Source organism: Notolabrus celidotus, chromosome 23 (assembly GCF_009762535.1).
Source record: "Notolabrus celidotus isolate fNotCel1 chromosome 23, fNotCel1.pri, whole genome shotgun sequence".
In the NCBI taxonomy this organism is placed as follows: Eukaryota; Metazoa; Chordata; class Actinopteri; order Labriformes; family Labridae; genus Notolabrus; species Notolabrus celidotus.
The window spans coordinates 21,310,888-21,333,525 of NC_048294.1; the positions used below are offsets into that span (position 1 = coordinate 21,310,888).

At 44.6% G+C, this 22,638-nt stretch overlaps 2 long non-coding RNA genes across 3 annotated transcripts; one reads left to right on the forward strand and one right to left on the reverse strand.

The window, feature by feature from the left end:
• The first annotated feature begins 1,280 nt into the window (after positions 1–1,280).
• On the forward strand, positions 1,281–2,623 carry LOC117807851. 2 transcript variants are annotated; one of them, XR_004630038.1, is made up of 3 exons: positions 1,281–1,317; positions 1,519–1,586; positions 2,120–2,623. It is a non-coding gene; the product is annotated as an uncharacterized LOC117807851 (long non-coding RNA). The 2 variants fall into 2 exon arrangements; XR_004630037.1 differs by lacking the exon at positions 1,281–1,317 and having other exon boundaries at positions 1,440–1,586.
• LOC117807852 lies at positions 1,479–2,818 on the reverse strand. Its single transcript, XR_004630039.1, has 2 exons — positions 2,101–2,818; positions 1,479–1,718 (listed from the first exon to the last, which is right to left on the reverse strand). It is a non-coding gene; the product is annotated as an uncharacterized LOC117807852 (long non-coding RNA).
• Between the last annotated feature and the right edge of the window lie 19,820 nt (positions 2,819–22,638).

Sequence of the window (22,638 nt, forward strand, 5' to 3'; positions counted from 1 at the left end):
TTCCTATTTAATTTTGGTTCAGTGGTGGGTCTTTTATTTGAATCTTTTTGTATATTCAGATTTATGGACAAATCTTTGTCCCACTTATGGAGCGCCGCCTGCAAGCTAGTTCAGGCAGACAACTCGAGCTGCGCTCAGTCATACTGACACGTCATCATCATCGTCCCTATCAGCTGATCTTAACATCCTAATTTGGCGGTCTATTTAAGCTGCATGTCTCCCTGTCTCTGTCTCTGCCTCTGCTTTGCAAGTGCTCCTGCTGTCCTGCTCAGTGCTGTGTGCAAACTTTGTACCCACCTCCTCCCCGGCATCCACCTGCGGGCTCCGAGGGGGTTAGTCCTATCTCATTGCTCCTAAATGTATGCATTAAATAATGTTGCTGAGTAATGAGGTTCGGAGCCCTTACGCCAAACTCAATACTGTATGCTTGGTGCTCATATAAGGTAAATATGGCTCCAAGCGGTCTAGTTTGGTTCAGTAAACCCTGATCTGGCTCATTTTACAGGAAGTGTGTTGGTTGCTCATCAACTCCAGGAAGGCTTGATTTTTAAATTCAGCCTCATGTTCACAGAGATGACTGCCGGCGTAAGCAGTACATCCAACACGTGTCTCATGTCCGTCCCACATGCTAAAAGTCTAGAGAACGGAAAGCTTGCAGATTGGTTCCATGAACTGTGCTCGAGCTCTGCCAAAATCTGCAGAAAAAGTTAAATAGAGGGCTTTATCAGGTTTGTTCTTGTCACAAGCACGAAATGTATGCCTTTCAAAGCAAAAACCTGATCCGTTGGTTTCTGTGGTGAGACACACCTTGTTTTCACTAAGGATGTAAATTTCAAGTATTTTCTGTGATCGATCTTTGGAAATGTTAACGATCAATTATCAATTAATCATTAAAAAAAAAAGTAAAAGTTCTCCATGTCAAAAACTATGCCAGTTGCGTTTTTTTCCCCTGAATCAAATTGTCCTTTAAAATACAATGTATATAACTGACGGTATTGAATATTTACGGATCATATTGAGGTGTTCAAAACATGAAACACGCTGAATATCAATGTGAGGAGCAGACTTGTGATCTCTGCGGACATACAGTCATAAAAGTGAAGGCTCAGACTTCAACAAGGGAACTGAACAGAAACATATTTCATACTCACAGTGTCCAGTTTTTTATCTACTTGTTCTTATACAGAAAAAGAAGCATATGAACGTGGTCAGGTATCAGCCGGGAGCGCAACGGTCAGAATCAGTCCGGCGGCGGAGAAAAAAAGCGCTCGTGGGGACCAGTCAATCAGCTGCAGCCGCCAGCTGAGCGTCTCCACTGTGAGCAATACCTTCAGTCAGCTGATTCACTTTGAAACATGCTTTAAACTTAAAACACCTCCCTGTTAGCTGAAAGAAATAAGTCTACATGATGTTTGTTCCACGTGACATAAAATTCAAACATAAAATGTGTTAGAGTAAGTTCTTAACTTTGACATCCCTTGTTTTCACAAAATGCTTTTATTTTGAAATTGTGTCCAGTACAGTTATTTGTTAAAAGAATTTCCTTGCATGGTGCTACAGTGAACTGAAGAAGTCGCTAGCTGCAGGTAAGCTGTGTTAATTATGAAATAACTTCAGGTTAAAGGAAATGTTTCTTCTTGTGTGATCTCCCTCTCTCTTTGCATCCGTCTCTGCGACACTCTCACTGCTCAGCTGACATTTTATAACACGATTGTTTCCTGAAAAGATGAAACAAACACCTGTGTAACACATGAAAGAATCCCCTGATAGGAATAAAACGTAAGCTGTATAAAAGTGGGTCATAATTATGTAAGTTACATCATTTTACAGATCAGATGACTTCAGGTTATGAGAGATATAACCCTCTCAATCAACCGACTACAGTGTGTGTAGCTCCACCCTTCATGGTCAGATAGTTACGCTTGGTACCCAACAGAAGGGCACCCAAGAAAGGACGATACGGATCGGTTATTTTGGTACCTTTCCCAACTGTTGATTGTGGAAATTCTAATAATTGCGAAACATGCAGAACCAATCCCTGATGTATCAGGAAGGACAGGTTGTGTTTAATCAAAGAGAACAAACATAAATAAGTCATACCTCCTCCTCTTGTCTTCAGGTGTATCAGAGTCTCTCCTCCTCCTCGCACTCAAAGATGGCCAAAGACCTGCAGGATAGACTCCCTCCTCGGACCGACTCACCGGCTGGTCCGGACACGGGAACACCAAACGCTCAGCAGAATGCTGCCGAACCAGCTGACAAGCAAAGCGAGGAGGTCACACAGCAGCCGCACAAAGCTGAGAGCCAATCATCTGCGAGCAACACCCCATCCAATCAGGACACAGAAATTACGGGGGTCTGTCCACCCCTCAACCCTTTCATGGTGCCTCTGGAACTGTTGAAACGCAGAGTAGTTCAGCCCCTAAATGAATAAATGTGCAATATGCTTGCAGAGCCAGGGATGAACCTGGACACAAACCACAAACAAAAGTAAAGTTTGGTCGGATTCATCGTCTTGTTTTTTATTTCTATAGTTTCTTATTTAAGTCAGAATTATTTCACTCAGTGTCTGTTCCCTTTCCTGTTTTTATTTTGACATGAATAAACACTGAACCAAAGAGAAGTTTGGCTGATTTTACTGCTTTATGCTTATCTTACATCACCTCTTCTTTGAACAACACTCTGTAAACGTTGGTGAATCCAGGAGATCAGTTTCTGGACTTTAAAGTGAATTGTTGTCCCGTTCTTGTCTGATAGAGGATTTCGGCTGCTCAACAGTTCAGGGTCTCCTTTGTCATGTTTTTTGTTTCATGATGCTCCAAATGTTTTCAATGGGGGACAGGTCAGGACTGCAGGCAGGACAGTTCAGCCCCTGGACTCTTCTACTACAGAGCCATGCTGTTGTAATACGTGCAGAATGTGGTTTATCATTGTCTTGCTGAAATATGTAACGTCTTCCTGAAGAAGACATTGTCTGGATGGCAGCATATGTTGCTCTTAAACCTGAATATATATATATACATATATATGTATATATATATATATATAAACCTTTGAACTGTGAGCTGATAACAAGCTGGGTGGTCCCTCTCCTCTTTAGAGCTGAGGACACAGTGTCCATGATTTTGAAAAAGAATGTCAGATTTTGATTCATCAGACCACAGGACAGTTTTCCACTTCCACCCAGTCCATCTTAAACGGGCTCAGGTCCAGAGAAGTCTCTGTTGTTTCTGGATAATTTTTACATATGGTTTCCTCTTTGCACGGTTCAGTTTGAACCTGAATTTGTGGATGCAGTGATGAACTGTGTTCACAAGCAATGGTTTTTAAAGTGATTTTAGCCCATGCAGTGACTTCCACTACAGAGTCATGTCTGTTTTCAATACAGTGACTTCCACTACAGAGTCATGTCTGTTTTTAATGCAGTGATTTCCACTACAGAGTCATGTCTGCTTTTAATGCAGTGATTTCCACTACAGAGTCATGTCTGTTTTTAATGCAGTGACTTCCACTACAGAGTCATGTCTGTTTTCAATGCAGTGATCTACACTACAGTCACGTCCGTTTTTAATGCAGTGACTTCCACTACGGTCATGTCTTTTTTTAATGCAGTGACTTCCTCTACAGAGTCATGTCTGTTTTCAATGCAGTGATCTCCACAACAGAGTCATGTTTTTCATTAAAAAAAATTCAGATTTAACATTTGATATGTTGTCTTTGCACTATTTTTATCTATATATAGGCTTAGAATTACTGCAAACTATTTGAATCTTTTATCAACACTGTGAACCGAGTTACAACTTTATGAACTTGAGATGTAATAATAAAAACAAAATGAGAATAAATCCAGAGATGTCGGGCAGAGTCCAGAGGGAGTATTCAGGCGTTATGATCTGATTTGATTTTTTATTGCTTTACAGCGTTTGTGTATTGTAAGTCCTGATATCGTGTTTGTCTTGGTTGTGAAATTCAGATCAGTTTACCACGTCATTCACCTGCTGGGAAATGGAAACTTAACAGCTAGGATTGAAACCGTGTGACTGTCACTGTGCCCTGCTCTTCTCTCTGCTGTGGTTTTACAATTTCACCTGATGAAGCCGACCTCTCACTTTTTTATAATTAGACATTATCAATACATCACAAATAAAGCTGTCTCAGGACACTTCACATGAGGAGTTGGCTTTGTTTTTGTTTTTTAGATTATTGTCTCATAATCCCAATGTGTAGATATTTTCAGGTTCAAGCGTTGCATGCCTTCAGCGCAATTTTTTTTTGCAGACCTAAATACTGTGAAAACATTTGTTCACGGAGCCGCCTTCATCTTGACGTGTGTTTGAAAGTCAAGTGCAGAATTCTTATTTTTACTCCCAACCAGGTCACAAAAGCCTAAAAGTTGATGAAATAAATATTTGCTAGAGCTAAAATTTGCATCAAAATTAGATTATTTAAGTTAAAGCAGAAGGTTAGGGATAAGATCAGAGTACGGATTCTACATGTTTGTGTACATCTGACACTCTGGACTTTTTAAATTAGTTTTTTGATTAAACCACAAAAATAATAATAAGAATAGAATTAATCGTTCAAAGTTCTTTTTTCCCAGTAGAATAAAACATCCCTCCATGTTAAAATGTTTGGAGTGTAAGTCAACCTTTACCTTTATTTGGTACGTGTGTGTCTATAAATAGACACATTTGTCATTATTGCTTCTTCCATGATGTAGTGAAGACGTTATTTCAGTATGTGAGATTATATAAAGTTTTATGACTGCAAGGTGGAAACAGTCAGGGAGAAGACGTCAGGACTTGCTGTCTGATAAGATCAAAGTGGACTTAGAAATGAAACACCCTGTCATAAAAAGTTAGGACCACTGTCTGCACGACAACTCAGGATATCATTTTTATGATCATTATCACTGTTGCCACAAATCCAAATTCGAAAAAGTTGGTTCTCTGTGTAAAATTTTAAGATTTTGATAGTTTGCAAATAATTTAAAGCCTTTATATCAATAAAAATAGTGCAAAGACAACATATCAAATATTGAAACTGAAAAAAATGTTAATGACAGACATGACTCTGTAGGGGAAGTCACTGCAATAAAAGCAGACATGACTGTAGTGGAAGTCACTGCATTAAAAACAGACATGACTCTGTAGTGGAAGTCACTGCATTAAAAACAGACATGACTGTAGTGGAAGTCACTGCATTAAAAGCAGACATGACTCTGTACTGGAAGTCACTGCATTAAAAACAGACATGACTCTGTAGTGGAAGTCACTGCATTAAAAACAGACATGACTGTAGTGGAAGTCACTGCATTAAAAACAGACATGACTCTGTAGTGGAAGTCACTGCATTAAAAACAGACATGACTCTGTAGTGGAAGTCACTGCATTAAAAACAGACATGACTCTGTAGTGGAAGTCACTGCATTAAAAACAGACATGACTGTAGTGGAAGTCACTGCATTGGCACTGTTTAATACTCGATCCCTAAACAGAAAAACCCAAATTCTCCATGACTTCATAACTGACACCAACCTGGATCTCCTCTGCATCACCTAAACCTGGCACAAAGCCTTGGACTCTTTCCTACTAAACCAGACTGCACCCCCCGGATTCTCATACATCGACAAACCCCGTCCTGACGGGCGGGGGGGGTGGTGTTGCTGCTGTTTACAGGATGGACATCAAGACAACCACCATCTCCATTCCTCCAGCCCCTTCCTTTGAACACATTGCTTTTAAACCCGGTTTCACTTCCCCAGTCATTGCTCTGATCTATCGCCCCCCCAAGCTGAATACCTCATTTCTTACGGACTTTGCAGATTTTCTAACACATCTACTTACCATCTCATCTGCCATTCTTCTCCTCGGTGATTTTAACTTCCATATCGATGACACTCACTGCAAATCTGCCAATGAATTTATGGACCTGCTTCACTGCTTGAACTTCACACAACATTTAAACTTTCCCACCCACAGCCATGGTCACACCCTGGATTTAGTCTGCTCTACTGGTCTTCAACTTCATCACCTGGAAAGTCATAACCTCTACATCTCAGATCATCTGGCTGTAACCATGGACATTGATATCCCTCTTCCAGCCCCTAAACAAAAACGCATTATCACCTTTAGAAATATTAAATCAATCTCCCCCTCAGCTCTCTCTGCCTCAATCACCAGTCTCTCCACTGCCTCCCCATTGTTCCTGTCTGACAGTCCCTCAGAACTCTTATCCCACTACAATGATACACTCTCCCACTGTCTCAATCAGTTAGCCCCCATCAAAACTAAAACCGTCTCCTTTACTCACTCTGCCCCTTGGTACACCCCCGAACTCCTTACAATGAAATCCCGTAAGCGCCAGCTCGAAAGACTATGCAAGAAATCCGGTTTAACAGTTCATCACCAAGCATACTCAGACTACCTACAACAATACAGTGAAGCTCTCAACTCAGCCCAGTCCACATAGTATTCCCACCTAATCCACTCTGGCTCCTCCAACCCCAAGACTCTCTTCTCCACAATAAACAAACTCCTTCAACCCAGTGACAACATCTCCTCATCCTTCACAGTTGATAAATGCAATGAATTTCTGTCCTTCTTCCAGACTAAAATTGACACAATTTATAACAGTTTTACCACTCTCCCTGCCATCCACACTGCCATCCCTGACTCTCCTTGTCTTAATACCCAGCCACTGTCTCACTTCACCCCCATAACTCCGACTGAACTGTCTTCCATCACTGCAGGCATTAAAAATTCAACATGCATTCTCGACCCCATCCCAACCAACCTGGTTAAAAACTGTCTCCCAGCTGTTTCCCCCGTCATAACAAAAATCATCAACTCCTCCCTCAATTCTGGTTCAGTCCCCAAAAATCCCAAACTTGCAGCCGTTACCCCCATTCTGAAGAAACCTGGACTCCAACCTGACAATATGAGTAACTTTCGGCCCATCTCCAACCTTCCCTTTATTTCAAAAATCCTGGAACGTGTTGTCGCCCTTCAAATCAAGTCCCACCTCACCAATAACATTCATTTTGAACCATTTCAATCCGGCTTCCGTCCCCAGCACAGCACAGAAACAGCACACCTCAAAATCACAAATGACCTTTTCCTGTCCTCCGATTCTGGCCACCTCAACATCCTCATCCTCCTTGATCTCACTGCTGCATTTGACACAATAAACCACACTATTCTACTCTCCCGGCTAGAGCACACTATCAACATCACTGGAACTGCACTCTCCTGGCTGAAATCCTACCTCATTGACCGTCAACAGTTCATTTACACCAACAACTGCACCTCTAACATCGCTCCTCTGGCTCAAGGCGTCCCCCAGGGTTCGGTGCTTGGTCCCCTCCTGTTCATCATTTACTTGCTCCCCCTTGGTAACATCATCCGTCAACATGGCCTTCATTTTCACTGCTACGCTGATGACATCCAGCTCTATATTTCCACCAAATCCATAACCACTGTAACACACTCCACTATCACAAACTGCCTCTCTGAAATAAAAACATGGATGCATACCAACTTCCTATCACTGAACTACGACAAATCCGACCTCATAATCATCGGCCCCAAGTCCCTCACAAATCCCATTCCAAATTTCACTCTCACTTTAAATAACTCTACTCTATCTCCTGCAACTCACATCCGTAACCTTGGAATCATTTTTGACAGCAACCTTTCTTTTCAACACCACGTCACCCAGCTCACTAAAACGGCCTTTTTCCACCTCCGAAACATAGCCCGCCTCCGTCCATTCCTCTCTTTCTCTGCCGCAGAAACCCTTATCCACGCATTCATCACATCCCGTTTAGATTACTGTAATAGCATCCTGTACGGCACATCATCCAAAGTCCTCCCTAAACTGCAATACATTCAAAACTCTGCTGCACGCCTCCTCACCTGCACCCGCTCCCGTGACCACATCACCCCCGTCCTCCAACATCTTCATTGGCTACAGTTTAAAATCCTCCTCCTCACCCACAAAGCCCTCCACCACCAGGCCCCTTCCTACCTCACTGACCTCCTCCACCATCACACTCCTTCCCGTAACCTGCGCTCCTCACATGCCAACCTCCTGGCCCCACCTCACAGAACCAAGCACCGAACCTGGGGGGACAGAGCCTTCTCAGTAGCCGCCCCCACCCTCTGGAACTCACTCCCCTCCCATATACAAAACTGCTCTGACCCTTCAGCTTTCAAATCTCTTTTAAAAACTCACCTTTTTAAGTTAGCTTTTCATTTGTGATTGTACTGTTGTGTTGCTTTGTTTGATCTGTGTTATTTGTTATTTGTTTATTTTGCTTGTATTGATTTTAACAATTGTACAGTGTCTTTGAGTTTTTGAAAAAGCGCTATATAAATAAAATGTATTATTATTATTATTATTATTAAAAACAGACATGACTGTAGTGGAAGTCACTGCATTAAAAACAGACATGACTGTAGTGGAAGTCACTGCATTGAAAGCAGACATGACTCTGTAGTGGAAGTGGAACTCTTTTCGACCAACGCGTACCAGGTTTCTGGGCTGGTGCTCGCATTGGTTTGGAGCTGGTTGAACTTGCGAAACCAACACAGCACCCGTTCATTTTTCCGCCCCCTCGAGCCGGGGGAAGAGGCACGTCATTAAGTCAGATTTACTTGACCGCTTTTCCCAGCAGCGCTAGCGTAAACTTTCACTCACATCAACAACGATGGTGGACAACGTAGCATGCTTGCTGGTGTTGCTCCTGGCGTTTCTCCTCGGCCGACGACTGCTTTGCCTGGGAATCCATTTGTCTCTTATATTTTTTCGCTGCAGGCGGAAACACATTTAGTTTGTGTTTATGATTACTGCAACCCTGCCCCTCGCCCCTGACGTAAGTGGTTCACCGTTCTAGACCAGCAAAGAGTTGGAGCCGCTCTGGAAACAGTTCCCGGCCAAGAGCTGGTTCACTCACAGTTGAAACATGAAAAAAACGGTTCTCAATTGAGCGCCAGCTCCGAACCGGCCCTGAAATTGCCTCCATTGAAAAGCGGCACCTGATGGTATGGGGATCATAAGAGTCCATGGCATGGGTAGCTTACACAAAGAAGCAGAGCTGATGCAACACACATAAAACATCAGATTTCTTGTCTTTGCAAACATAGACTTGAAATGATTTGATAACCATCATATGGTGTTTTTATGAACACTTTACACAGCATCCCATCCCTTATTGGGTTGTGTAACTGTAGGAGAGGTTCGAATTGCCTCAGTTCATCAAACCTCACCACCCCACCCTTCATTTAACCATCTCAGGTGTCTGCTGTTAACCTTTGAGCCCTCCCGAAGAGATGAAGTGGACTGTGTCTTCTTGACATCAGATAATATCGGACACTGCAGCAACCTTCCCTTATTAAATCTCCTGAACTAAGCATTACACCTTATTTCACTCGTCTGAGTCGTATTGACCAATCTGGTATCAGCAGGTTTTGGTGTCTGCAGGTCAAACTGCAGTAAGGAAGACAGAACCAAATCCACTGTGATAACATCCCAGCCTTTGTTTCTGTTATTGAACACCATGGAGATTAACCACTGTCTTCTCTATCAGTCACTGCACTTCCTGATTGGACGTTTTATGACTTGACAGTAAAAAATGCAACCTAACTTGAAAGGCTTTGGGTTTCCTGTCAGATCAAACAGAACCAAAGTGTTCCTTGTAATCGCACCCTGTTAGACCCCTTTGTGAAGCCTCCAGAAAGTTAAATCCAGTGCGTATCTAACAGTGTGTGAAGCTTCAGCTCTGTGCGCGCAGTAATACCAGGACTGATAAATTACACCTGATGCCATTGTGACATCCAGATAAACACTGACCTTTGACCAGCAGTATTTGGACTGATGCTTCAAATGCAGATCATTTATTTTTGGCATGTTTACTTTGTCTTCGTCACACATAGGCTCAAAGGTGTCAAACCAGGAACTCAAAGTTTTATTTGGCCAGCAGGTTAAAGGTGAATTCAGCAACAACCAGCCCTTATAACTTCCCACTCCCGGAGTTGTGGGAGTACATTCTGGCTGCAAACCTCCCCAAAGCCTGCTGAAGCAAACAGAACCGCATCATCTGCAATGAGTTGAGTTGGAATTCTGAGGCCCCTAAACTAGAACAAAAAACAGCTCCAACTGTGGTCATACAGGGACTGGATGGCTCTAGAACCATTCCTTCAGTGACCCTCACAAGACCCCCTTCGGGATGAGATCATGACCCTTCTCCAAGTCCATAAAACACTTGCAGACTTCATGAGCAAACATCCATCAGAAGCCTGAGTGGGTAAAGACTGGGACCACTGTATCTCAACCAAGATGGAGTTCACAGGTTTGACGATCAGCTGAAGCCTCCTTTCCAGCACACTGGGACAAACATCCAAATTCTGAGTCTGGTGATGACCCATTATTTCTATCCCACACTCTGGTGTTCTTTTTTTCCTCACTTAAAAAATGGCTTTAACGAAAGTGACCTCACAGAAAACACAAACAGACAACTGGTCAGAGTGTCTTTCAGAGAAAGACGGACCTGGTATCCCCACCCTAAATCCTCCCCTGCTTCCTGGACTCTGTGACTCTAAATGGGCCCATTATTTACTAAATGAACATCATGCTGTTTGAAGAAGACTTGAAACTACATATTGAGACCATGAACTTATGAGGAAAATGTTTTCTGTGGGAATAAATCAGCTGAGAAGGAGGACCATTTCCTCTTAGACTTCTATACAATCAGACTGAACCTGTGGAGTCCCCCCTGCTTCACTTTGAGACTCATGGGCTACATATTTTTAATGAACTCTCTAAGGCCAAAAACCAAAAAAGAGTAATATTCTTAAAACATGCTTCTAAAGTCTCCAAAATATGTGGTTTTGAAGATTTTCCATATTAATATAATTATTTAAAGGGGACATATCACGCATTTTTCATCAATATATATTGGTCTAAGAGGTCCCCAAAACATGTCTTTAAAGTTTATGCTCAAAAAAACACTTTGAAATCAGATTTTGGCATGCCTGAAAAGTCCTCTTCTTCATTCCTCATGAGAACACTCTGTTTTCCCTCTGACCACGCCCCCTCCGGAAGTGGATGTGCCTCGGCTCTCCAGCACGTTGATCTAATGTTTACATGTTGGCTGAATATACACGGCTGCTCAGAGATCGCGTTACTTCAACCCTCTGAATCTGATCCTGACGGAGAGGCGCCTGTAGCAGGACCTTTCTGAACGATTGGTCATAGATTTAGTGTTTCTTGTTGTTTTATTTATCAGTATGTAGACGTGTGTCTTGGTACACAGCTACGAACATGTAGCTATGTGGCTATGCTAACTAGCGCTAGCACTTATCCATGATAAATAAAAATTATCCACTAGATCTTCACATCTGCAGACGTGGGGAGTAAAACCGACCTCTGCCAGAAAGGCAGCAGGACCTTTTCTGAAGGATTGGTCACATATTTAGTGTTTCTTGTTGTTTTATTTGTCAGTATGTCGACGTGTGTCTTGGTACACAGCTACAGCTACAGCTATGAACATATAGCTATGTGGCTATGCTAATTAGCTCTAGCACTTATCCATGATAAATAAAAATCATCCACTAGATCTTCAAATCTGCAGACGTGGGGAGTAAAACCGACCTTTGTGTTTATTAAGACAGCCTACAACTAGCATGCCTCCCTCCTAAGCTCCTTGTTAGCACACATTTGTGCAGGTAATGAAAAACGGAGGAGGGATTCAGTATTATTTTATACAGTCTATGGGCTGAACAAGCTCCGAGCTCTGACTCCGTGACAGACCGGATATTGTTGTTACGTAACAAAAACACGGAAGTCTGAAACGGCTCGTTTCACACACATTTACAGAAAGGTGTAGAAATCAAAACAGGGGCAGAATGGATTTTTTTCATTCTCGGGGGGTTTGTAGACATGCCAGGGACACATATTTCAGGTAAAGAACCATTAAAAAGTCAATTTTGCATGATATGTCACCTTTAAAGTGACCTATCGTCTGACTCTCTGTTGTCCTCTGGGTGTTTTCTTTTCAAAATCGTAGCAATGACTCAGGTTGATGTTACTCATTGCCATTATAACTGGAGATATATTAAACTGTTGGCAGGACACGGAAAGGGTTTGGGCTGCAATAAACTTTGTTAAGGTGAAATTGTTTTACAACCTTATGCTCATTCTTATCAGAGACAGCTGACAGAACACATCTAATGTGCAAGTAATTAAAAAAAATCTTTAATTCCTGTATTTTCTGAATGTTTCTGGACTTCTTGGTCTCTGATACACACCTGGAACATATTGCCTACTGGGATTAAACCCAGCCATGGCGCTTTCCCAAACTTTTGTGATAATATTTGTCACACTGGTCTGCACGGCTTCTGCTGACAAAACTTCAAACGGTAAGATCAACTGAATTAACTTCCCCCATTATTTATGTATGCTTGTATGCTCATGTATACCTCTGCTTTTCTGTCAAAGCACTTTGTTAATCTTTGTTTTTATAGGCGCAATACAAATACAGCTTTATTAATATTATCTCGTTTATTGCAAGAAAAATCTGTCAGTATTTTTATAATGACAGATAGATAATAATGAGGAAGAACACCTTTGTGAGTATACAGTTGTATGAAAAAGTTTGGGCACCCGTGACAATTTCCATTATTTTCATTTATAAATTATTGTGTGTTTTTATCAGCAACTTCATTTCGATCTATCAAATAACCGATGGACACAGTAATATTTCAGTGGTGAAATTATGTTTTCTGGATTAACGGTATATGTAATATGCATCAAAGCAAAATCAGACAAGTGCATAAATTTGGGCACTCCAACTGAAAAATCACATCAATATTTAATAGACCCTCCTTTTGCAAAAATAACAGCCACTAGACGCTTCCTATAGTCTGTAATGAGTGTCTGGATTCTGGATTAAGTTATTTTAGACAATTCTTCGTTACAAAACATCTCCAGTTTAGTTAGGCTTGATGGTTTCCGAGCATGGACAGCCCACTTCAAATCATCTCACAGATTTTCAATGATATTCAAGTCTGGGGACTGGGATGGCCATTTCAGAACATTGTACTTGTTCCTCTGCATGAATGCCTAAGAATATTTTGAGCAGTGTTTTGGGTCGTTGTCTTGTTGAAATATCCAGACCCGGCGTAACTTCGACTTTGGGACAGATTCTTGAACATTATTCTTAAGAATTTGCTGATACTGAGTGGAATCCATGCAACCCTCAACTTTAACAAGATTCCCTGTACCAGCACTAGCCACACAGCCCCACAGCATGGTAGAACCACCACCAATTTTTACTGTGGGTAGTAAGTGTTTTTCTTTGAATGCTGTGTTCTTTCGCTGCCATCCATAACTGCGCTTGTTATGCCCAAATAACTAAATCTTTGTTTCATCAGTCCACAGCACCTTATTCCAAAATGTAGTTGGCTTGTCCAAATGTGCTTTTGCATAGCTCAAGCAACTCTGTTTCTGTCCGTGTGCTCAAAAAAGGCTTCTTATGCATCACTCTCCTGTACAGCTTTTCCTTGTGCAAAGTGCACTGAATTGTTGAACGATAGACATTGGCACCATCTGCTGCAAGATGATCTTGTAGGTCTTTGGAGGTGGTCTGTGGGTTGTTTTTGACCATTTTCACCATCCTTCGCCTTTGCCTCTCCAATATTTCTCTTGGCCTGCCACTGGCCTTAACACCAACTGTGCCTGTAGCCTTCCATTTACTCACTATGTTCCTCAGAGTGGAAACTGACAGCTGAAATCTCTGAGATATCTTTTTGTAGCCTTGCCCTAAACCATAATGCTCAACAATCTTTGTTTTCAGGTCATTTGAGAGTTGTTTTGAGGTCCCCATGTCGCCACTCTTCAGAGGAGAGTCAAAGAGAAGAACAACTTGAAATTGACCACCTTAAATACCTTTTCTCATGATTGGTTGCACCTGTCTATGAAGTTCAATGCTAAATGAGCTCACCAAACCAATTTTGTATTCCAATAAATCAGTGTTAAGTAGTTACAGGTATTCAAATCAATAAAATGACAAGGGTGCCCACATTTTTGCACAGCCTATTTTTGACATCTGATTTAATTTCATACAAATTAGTATTGCTACACTTAAAGTTTTTGTCTGGAAAACACCCAAGTACTTAGCTTTGATTAGAAAATGAATGACATGCCACTTTGATAATTTTCTGTGAAGGCAGAGTAAATTATTATGCAGCCTCAGAGGGGTGCCCAAACTTTTTCATACGACTGTATGTCAGTGATCTAATGATAGATGAATAAAGTCATACAATAGTTTCTCATTTTTCAAAATTCTTGATAAGAATGATCTTAGTTACTGTACACATGCCAAAAATTGTGATTGACAATATACCATTCACTGCGTTGAACTCTGAAATCTAAATTATTTTCATTTATAACTCACTTTATCTATTCTATTTTTGGGGCTTTTGCACCTTTTTAGAGAGGGGAGGACAGTGGATAGAGCTGGAAAAAGGGAGAGAGAGTGGGGGAATGACATGCTGGAAAGAGGCAGCAGGCCGAAATCGAACCCAGCCAACCACTTCATGGGCGTGTGATTTAGCCATTAGGCAAAAACTCACTCACCCTCTCCATAATGTGAAGATATTCCATGTGTAATATTTATTGAAATGATTGCAGCACGAGATGACTAGACTACTAAACTGATTGAATTTGAACAACTATCAGTTAAACATGCCTGAAGTACAGCTCCAAGAACATTTGTTAGCCTACACCAGATTGCAGAACAGGGTTTTCTGTGCCAGAAAAAATGTTCAACAGTCTCTCACTTAATAAAAAGTCACTCATCCTTGGTAGCAAAGACTCAATTTAGTAAGTTCAGATAAGAGTTTTTACATCTGTGAAAATATCAATCAATGGACTAAGTTATGAAACCAAACACACACACACACACACACACACACACACACACACACACACACACACACACACACACACACACACACACACACACACACACACAAACAATATATTATAAAAAAATCTGATAATTCCAAAACAGATCTGTACAACCCCGCACCTACATCTGGCATAACTAGGGGGGATCCCGAGCAACAAACTACAGCTGCAACAACAACTACAAATGCGACAACAACAATTGCAGAGCCAACAACTAGAGCTGCAACAACAACTACAGCATCAACAACTACAGCTGCAAGAACAACTACAGCTGCAACTACAACTACAGCTGCAACAACTACAGCTGCAACAACAACTACAGCTGAGCCAACAACTACAGCTGGGCCAACAACTACAGCTGCAACAACAACTACAGCTGAACCAACAACTACCGCTATAACAACTACAGCTGAGCAAACAACTACAGCTGCAACAACTACAGCTGAGCCAAAAACTACAGCTGAGCCAACAACTACAGCTGAGCCAACAACTGAAGCTGCAACAACACCTACAACTGAGCCAACAACTACAGCTGAGACAACAACTACAGCTGCGACAACAACAGCTGCAACAGCTACTGCTGAGCCAACAACTACAGCTGAGCCAACAACTACCGCTGCAACAACAACTACAGCTGCAACAACAACTACAGCTGCAACAACAACTACAGCTGCAACAACAACTACAGCTGTGACAACAACTACAGCTGAGCCAACAACTACAGCTGCAACAACAACTACAGCTGCGACAACAACAGCTGCAACAACTACAGCTGAGCCAACAGCTACAGCTGAGCCAACAACTACCGCTGCAACAACAACTACAGCTGAGCCAACAACTACAGCTGCAACAACAACTACAGCTGAGCCAACAACTGAAGCTGCAACAACACCTACAACTGAGCCAACAACTACAGCTGAGACAACAACTACAGCTGCGACAACAACAGCTGCAACAGCTACTGCTGAGCCAACAACTACAGCTGAGCCAACAACTACCGCTGCAACAACAACTACAGCTGCAACAACAACTACAGCTGCAACAACAACTACAGCTGCAACAACAACTACAGCTGTGACAACAACTACAGCTGAGCCAACAACTACAGCTGCAACAACAACTACAGCTGCGACAACAACAGCTGCAACAACTACAGCTGAGCCAACAGCTACAGCTGAGCCAACAACTACCGCTGCAACAACAACTACAGCTGAGCCAACAACTACAGCTGCAACAACAACTACAGCTGAGCCAACAACTACAGATGCAACAACAACTACAGCTGCAACAACAACTACAGCTGAGCCAACAACTACAGATGCAACAACAACTACAGCTGCAACAACAACTATTGCTGAGCCAACAACTACTTCAACAACTTCAACAACAGCCGAAGGCAGCACTGCACCAACAACTGCTGGTCCTGGCACCACCCCTGAGGCACCAGTTGATCCTACCACAGTTCCAAATACACCATCTACAACTCCAGCAACAGAGCCAACCACTGTTGGACCTGGCACCACCCCAGATGCTACAGCTGAGCCAACAACTACAGATGCAACAACAACTATTACTGAGCCAACAACTACTTCGACAACTTCAACAACAGCCGAAGGCAGCACTGCACCAACAACTGCTGGTCCTGGCACTACCCCTGAGGCACCAGTTGATCCTACCACAGTTCCAAATACACCATCTACAACTCCAGCAACAGAGCCAACCACTGTTGGACCTGGCACCACCCCAGATGCTACAGCTGAGCCAACAACTACAGAGACAACAACAACTACAGCTGCGACAACAACTATTGCTGAGCCGACAACTTCAACAACAGCCGAAGGCAGCACTGCACCAACAACTGCTGGTCTTGGCACCACCCCTGAGGCCCCAGTTTATCCTACCACAGTTCTAAATACACCATCTACAACTCCAGCAACAGAGCCAACCACTGTTGGACCTGGCACCACCCCAGATGCTACAGCTGAGCCAACAACTACAGCTGCAACAACAACTATTGCTGAGCGAACAACTACTTCGACAACTTCAACAACAGCCGAAGGCAGCACTGCACCAACAACTGCTGGTCCTGGCACCACCCCTGAGGCCCCAGTTGATCCTACCACAGTTCTAAATACACCATCTACAACTCCAGCAACAGAGCCAACCACTGTTCGACCTGGCACCACCCCAGATGCTACAGCTGAGCCAACAACTACAGCTGCAACAACAACTATTACTGAGCCAACAACTACTTCGACAACTTCAACAACAGCGGAAGGCAGCACTGCACCAACAACTGCTGGTCCTGGCACCACCCCTGAGGCCCCAGTTGATCCTACCACAGTTCCAAATACACCATCTACAACTCCAGCAACAGAGCCAACCACTGTTGGACCTGGCACCACCCTAGATGCTACAGCTGAGCCAACAACTACAGCTGCGACAACTATTGCTGAGCCAACAACTACTTCGACAACTTCAACAACAGCCGAAGGCAGCACTGCACTAACAACTGCTGGTCCTGGCACCACCCCTGAGGCCCCAGTTGATCCTACCACAGTTCTAAATACACCATCTACAACTCCAGCAACAGAGCCAACCACTGTTGGACCTGGCACCACCCCAGATGCTACAGCTGAGGCAACAACTACAGATGCAACAACAACTATTACTGAGCCAACAACTACTTCGACAACTTCAACAACAGCCGAAGGCAGCACTGCACCAACAACTGCTGGTCCTGGCACCACCCCTGAGGCCCCAGTTGATCCTACCACAGTTCCAAATACACCATCTACAACTCCAGCAACAGAGCCAACCACTGTTCGACCTGGCACCACCCCAGATGCTACAGCTGAGCCAACAACTACAGATGCAACAACAACTACAGCTGCGACAACAACTATTGCTGAGCCAACAACTACAGCTGCAACAACAGCCGAAGGCAGCACTGCACCAACAACTGCTGGTCTTGGCACCACCCCTGAGGCCCCAGTTGATCCTACCACAGTTCTAAATACACCATCTACAACTCCAGCAACAGAGCCAACCACTGTTCGACCTGGCACCACCCCAGATGCTACAGCTGAGCCAACAACTACAGCTGCAACAACAACTATTGCTGAGCCAACAACTACTTCGACAACTTCAACAACAGCCGAAGGCAGCACTGCACCAACAACTGCTGGTCCTGGCACCACCCCTGAGGCCCCAGTTGATCCTACCACAGTTCCAAATACACCATCTACAACTCCAGCAACAGAGCCAACCACTGTTGGACCTGGCACCACCCCAGATGCTACAGCTAAGCCAACAACTACAGATGCAACAACAACTATTACTGAGCCAACAACTACTTCGACAACTTCAACAACAGCCGAAGGCAGCACTGCACCAACAACTGCTGGTCTTGGCACCACCCCTGTGGCCCCAGTTGATCCTACCACAGTTCTAAATACACCATCTACAACTCCAGCAACAGAGCCAACCACTGTTGGACCTGGCACCACCCCAGATGCTACATCTGAGCCAACAACTACAGCTGCAACAACAACTATTACTGAGCCAACAACTACTTCGACAACTTCAACAACAGCGGAAGGCAGCACTGCACTAACAACTGCTGGTCCTGGCACCACCCCTGAGGCTCCAGTTGATCCTACCACAGTTCCAAATACACCATCTACAACTCCAGCAACAGAGCCAACCACTGTTGGACCTGGCACCACCCCAGATGCTACATCTGAGCCAACAACTACAGCTGCGACAACAAATATTGCTGAGCCAACAACTACTTTGACAACTTCAACAACAGCCGAAGGCAGCACTGCACTAACAACTGCTGGTCCTGGCACCACCCCTGAGGCCCCAGTTGATCCTACCACAGTTCTAAATACACCATCTACAACTCCAGCAACAGAGCCAACCACTGTTGGACCTGGCACCACCCCAGATGCTACAGCTGAGGCAACAACTACAGATGCAACAACAACTATTACTGAGCCAACAACTACTTCGACAACTTCAACAACAGCCGAAGGCAGCACTGCACTAACAACTGCTGGTCCTGGCACCACCCCTGAGGCCCCAGTTGATCCTACCACAGTTCCAAATACACCATCTACAACTCCAGCAACAGAGCCAACCACTGTTGGACCTGGCACCACCCCAGATGCTACAGCTGAGCCAACAACTACAGCTGCAACAACAACTATTGCTGAGCAAACAACTACTTCGACAACTTCAACAACAGCGGAAGGCAGCACTGCACTAACAACTGCTGTTCCTGGCACCACCCCTGAGGCCCCAGTTGATCCTACCACAGTTCCAAATACACCATCTACAACTCCAGCAACAGAGCCAACCACTGTTGGACCTGGCACCACCCCAGATGCTACATCTGAGCCAACAACTACAGCTGCGACAACAACTATTGCTGAGCCAACAACTACTTTGACAACTTCAACAACAGCCGAAGGCAGCACTGCACTAACAACTGCTGGTCCTGGCACCACCCCTGAGGCCCCAGTTGATCCTACCACAGTTCTAAATACACCATCTACAACTCCAGCAACAGAGCCAACCACTGTTGGACCTGGCACCACCCCAGATGCTACAGCTGAGCCAACAACTACAGCTGCGACAACAACTATTGCTGAGCCAACAACTATTGCTGAGCCAACAGCTACAGCTGCAACAACAACTACAGCTGCAACAACAACTATTTCTGAGCCAACAACTACAGCTGTGCCAACAACTACAGCTGCGACAACAACTATTGCTGAGCCAACAACTACTTTGACAACTTCAACAACAGCCGAAGGCAGCACTGCACTAACAACTGCTGGTCCTGGCACCACCCCTGAGGCCCCAGTTGATCCTACCACAGTTCCAAATACACCATCTACAACTCCAGCAACAGAGCCAACCACTGTTGGACCTGGCACCACCCCAGATGCTACAGCTGAGCCAACAACTACAGCTGCAACAACAACTATTGCTGAGCAAACAACTACTTCGACAACTTCAACAACAGCGGAAGGCAGCACTGCACTAACAACTGCTGGTCCTGGCACCACCCCTGAGGCCCCAGTTGTTCCTACCACAGTTCTAAATACACCATCTACAACTCCAGCAACAGAGCCAACCACTGTTGGACCTGGCACCACCCCAGATGCTACATCTGAGCCAACAACTACAGCTGCAACAACAACTATTACTGAGCCAACAACTACTTCGACAACTTCAACAACAGCGGAAGGCAGCACTGCACTAACAACTGCTGTTCCTGGCACCACCCCTGAGGCCCCAGTTGATCCTACCACAGTTCCAAATACACCATCTACAACTCCAGCAACAGAGCCAACCACTGTTGGACCTGGCACCACCCCAGATGCTACATCTGAGCCAACAACTACAGCTGCGACAACAACTATTGCTGAGCCAACAACTACTTCGACAACTTCAACAACAGCGGAAGGCAGCACTGCACCAACAACTGCTGGTCCTGGCACCACCCCTGAGGCCCCAGTTGATCCTACCACAGTTCCAAATACACCATCTACAACTCCAGCAACAGAGCCAACCACTGTTGGACCTGGCACCACCCCAGATGCTACAGCTGAGCCAACAACTACAGATGCAACAACAACTACAGCTGCGACAACAACTATTGCTGAGCCAACAACTACAGCTGCAACAACAGCCGAAGGCAGCACTGCACCAACAACTGCTGGTCTTGGCACCACCCCTGAGGCCCCAGTTGATCCTACCACAGTTCTAAATACACCATCTACAACTCCAGCAACAGAGCCAACCACTGTTCGACCTGGCACCACCCCAGATGCTACAGCTGAGCCAACAACTACAGCTGCAACAACAACTATTGCTGAGCCAACAACTACTTCGACAACTTCAACAACAGCCGAAGGCAGCACTGCAACAACAACTGCTGGTCCTGGCACCACCCCTGAGGCCCCAGTTGATCCTACCACAGTTCCAAATACACCATCTACAACTCCAGCAACAGAGCCAACCACTGTTGGACCTGGCACCACCCCAGATGCTACAGCTAAGCCAACAACTACAGATGCAACAACAACTATTACTGAGCCAACAACTACTTCGACAACTTCAACAACAGCCGAAGGCAGCACTGCACCAACAACTGCTGGTCTTGGCACCACCCCTGTGGCCCCAGTTGATCCTACCACAGTTCTAAATACACCATCTACAACTCCAGCAACAGAGCCAACCACTGTTGGACCTGGCACCACCCCAGATGCTACAGCTGAGCCAACAACTACAGATGCAACAACAACTATTACTGAGCCAACAACTACTTCGACAACTTCAACAACAGCCGAAGGCAGCACTGCACTAACAACTGCTGGTCCTGGCACCACCCCTGAGGCCCCAGTTGATCCTACCACAGTTCCAAATACACCATCTACAACTCCAGCAACAGAGCCAACCACTGTTGGACCTGGCACCACCCCAGATGCTACAGCTGAGCCAACAACTACAGCTGCAACAACAACTATTGCTGAGCAAACAACTACTTCGACAACTTCAACAACAGCGGAAGGCAGCACTGCACTAACAACTGCTGGTCCTGGCACCACCCCTGAGGCCCCAGTTGATCCTACCACAGTTCTAAATACACCATCTACAACTCCAGCAACAGAGCCAACCACTGTTGGACCTGGCACCACCCCAGATGCTACATCTGAGCCAACAACTACAGCTGCAACAACAACTATTACTGAGCCAACAACTACTTCGACAACTTCAACAACAGCGGAAGGCAGCACTGCACTAACAACTGCTGGTCCTGGCACCACCCCTGAGGCCCCAGTTGATCCTACCACAGTTCCAAATACACCATCTACAACTCCAGCAACAGAGCCAACCACTGTTGGACCTGGCACCACCCCAGATGCTACAGCTGAGCCAACAACTACAGCTGCGACAACAACTATTGCTGAGCCAACAACTACTTCGACAACTTCAACAACAGCCGAAGGCAACACTGCACCAACAACTGCTGGTCCTGGCACCACCCCTGAGGCCCCAGTTGATCCTACCACAGTTCTAAATACACCATCTACAACTCCAGCAACAGAGCCAACCACTGTTGGACCTGGCACCACCCCAGATGCTACAGCTGAGCCAACAACTACAGCTGCGACAACAACTATTGCTGAGCCAACAACTATTGCTGAGCCAACAGCTACAGCTGCAACAACAACTACAGCTGCAACAACAACTATTTCTGAGCCAACAACTACAGCTGTGCCAACAACTACAGATGCAACAACAACTACAGCTGCAACAACAACTATTGCTGAGCCAACAACTACAGCTGCAACAACAACTACAGCTGAGCCAACAACTACAGCTGCCACAACTACTATTGCTGAGACAACAACTACAGCTGCAACAACAACTACTGCTGAGCCAACAACTACTTCAACAACTTCAACAACGGCTGGAAGCAGCCCTGCACCAACCACTGCTGGACCTGGCACCACCCCTGAGGCCCCAGTTGATCCCACCACAGTTCCAAATACACCATCTACAATTCCAGCAACAGAGCCTAACACAGCACCATCACCTACCACACGAGAGCCACTAATCTGCCAGAATGGGGGAACTTATAATGGAGAC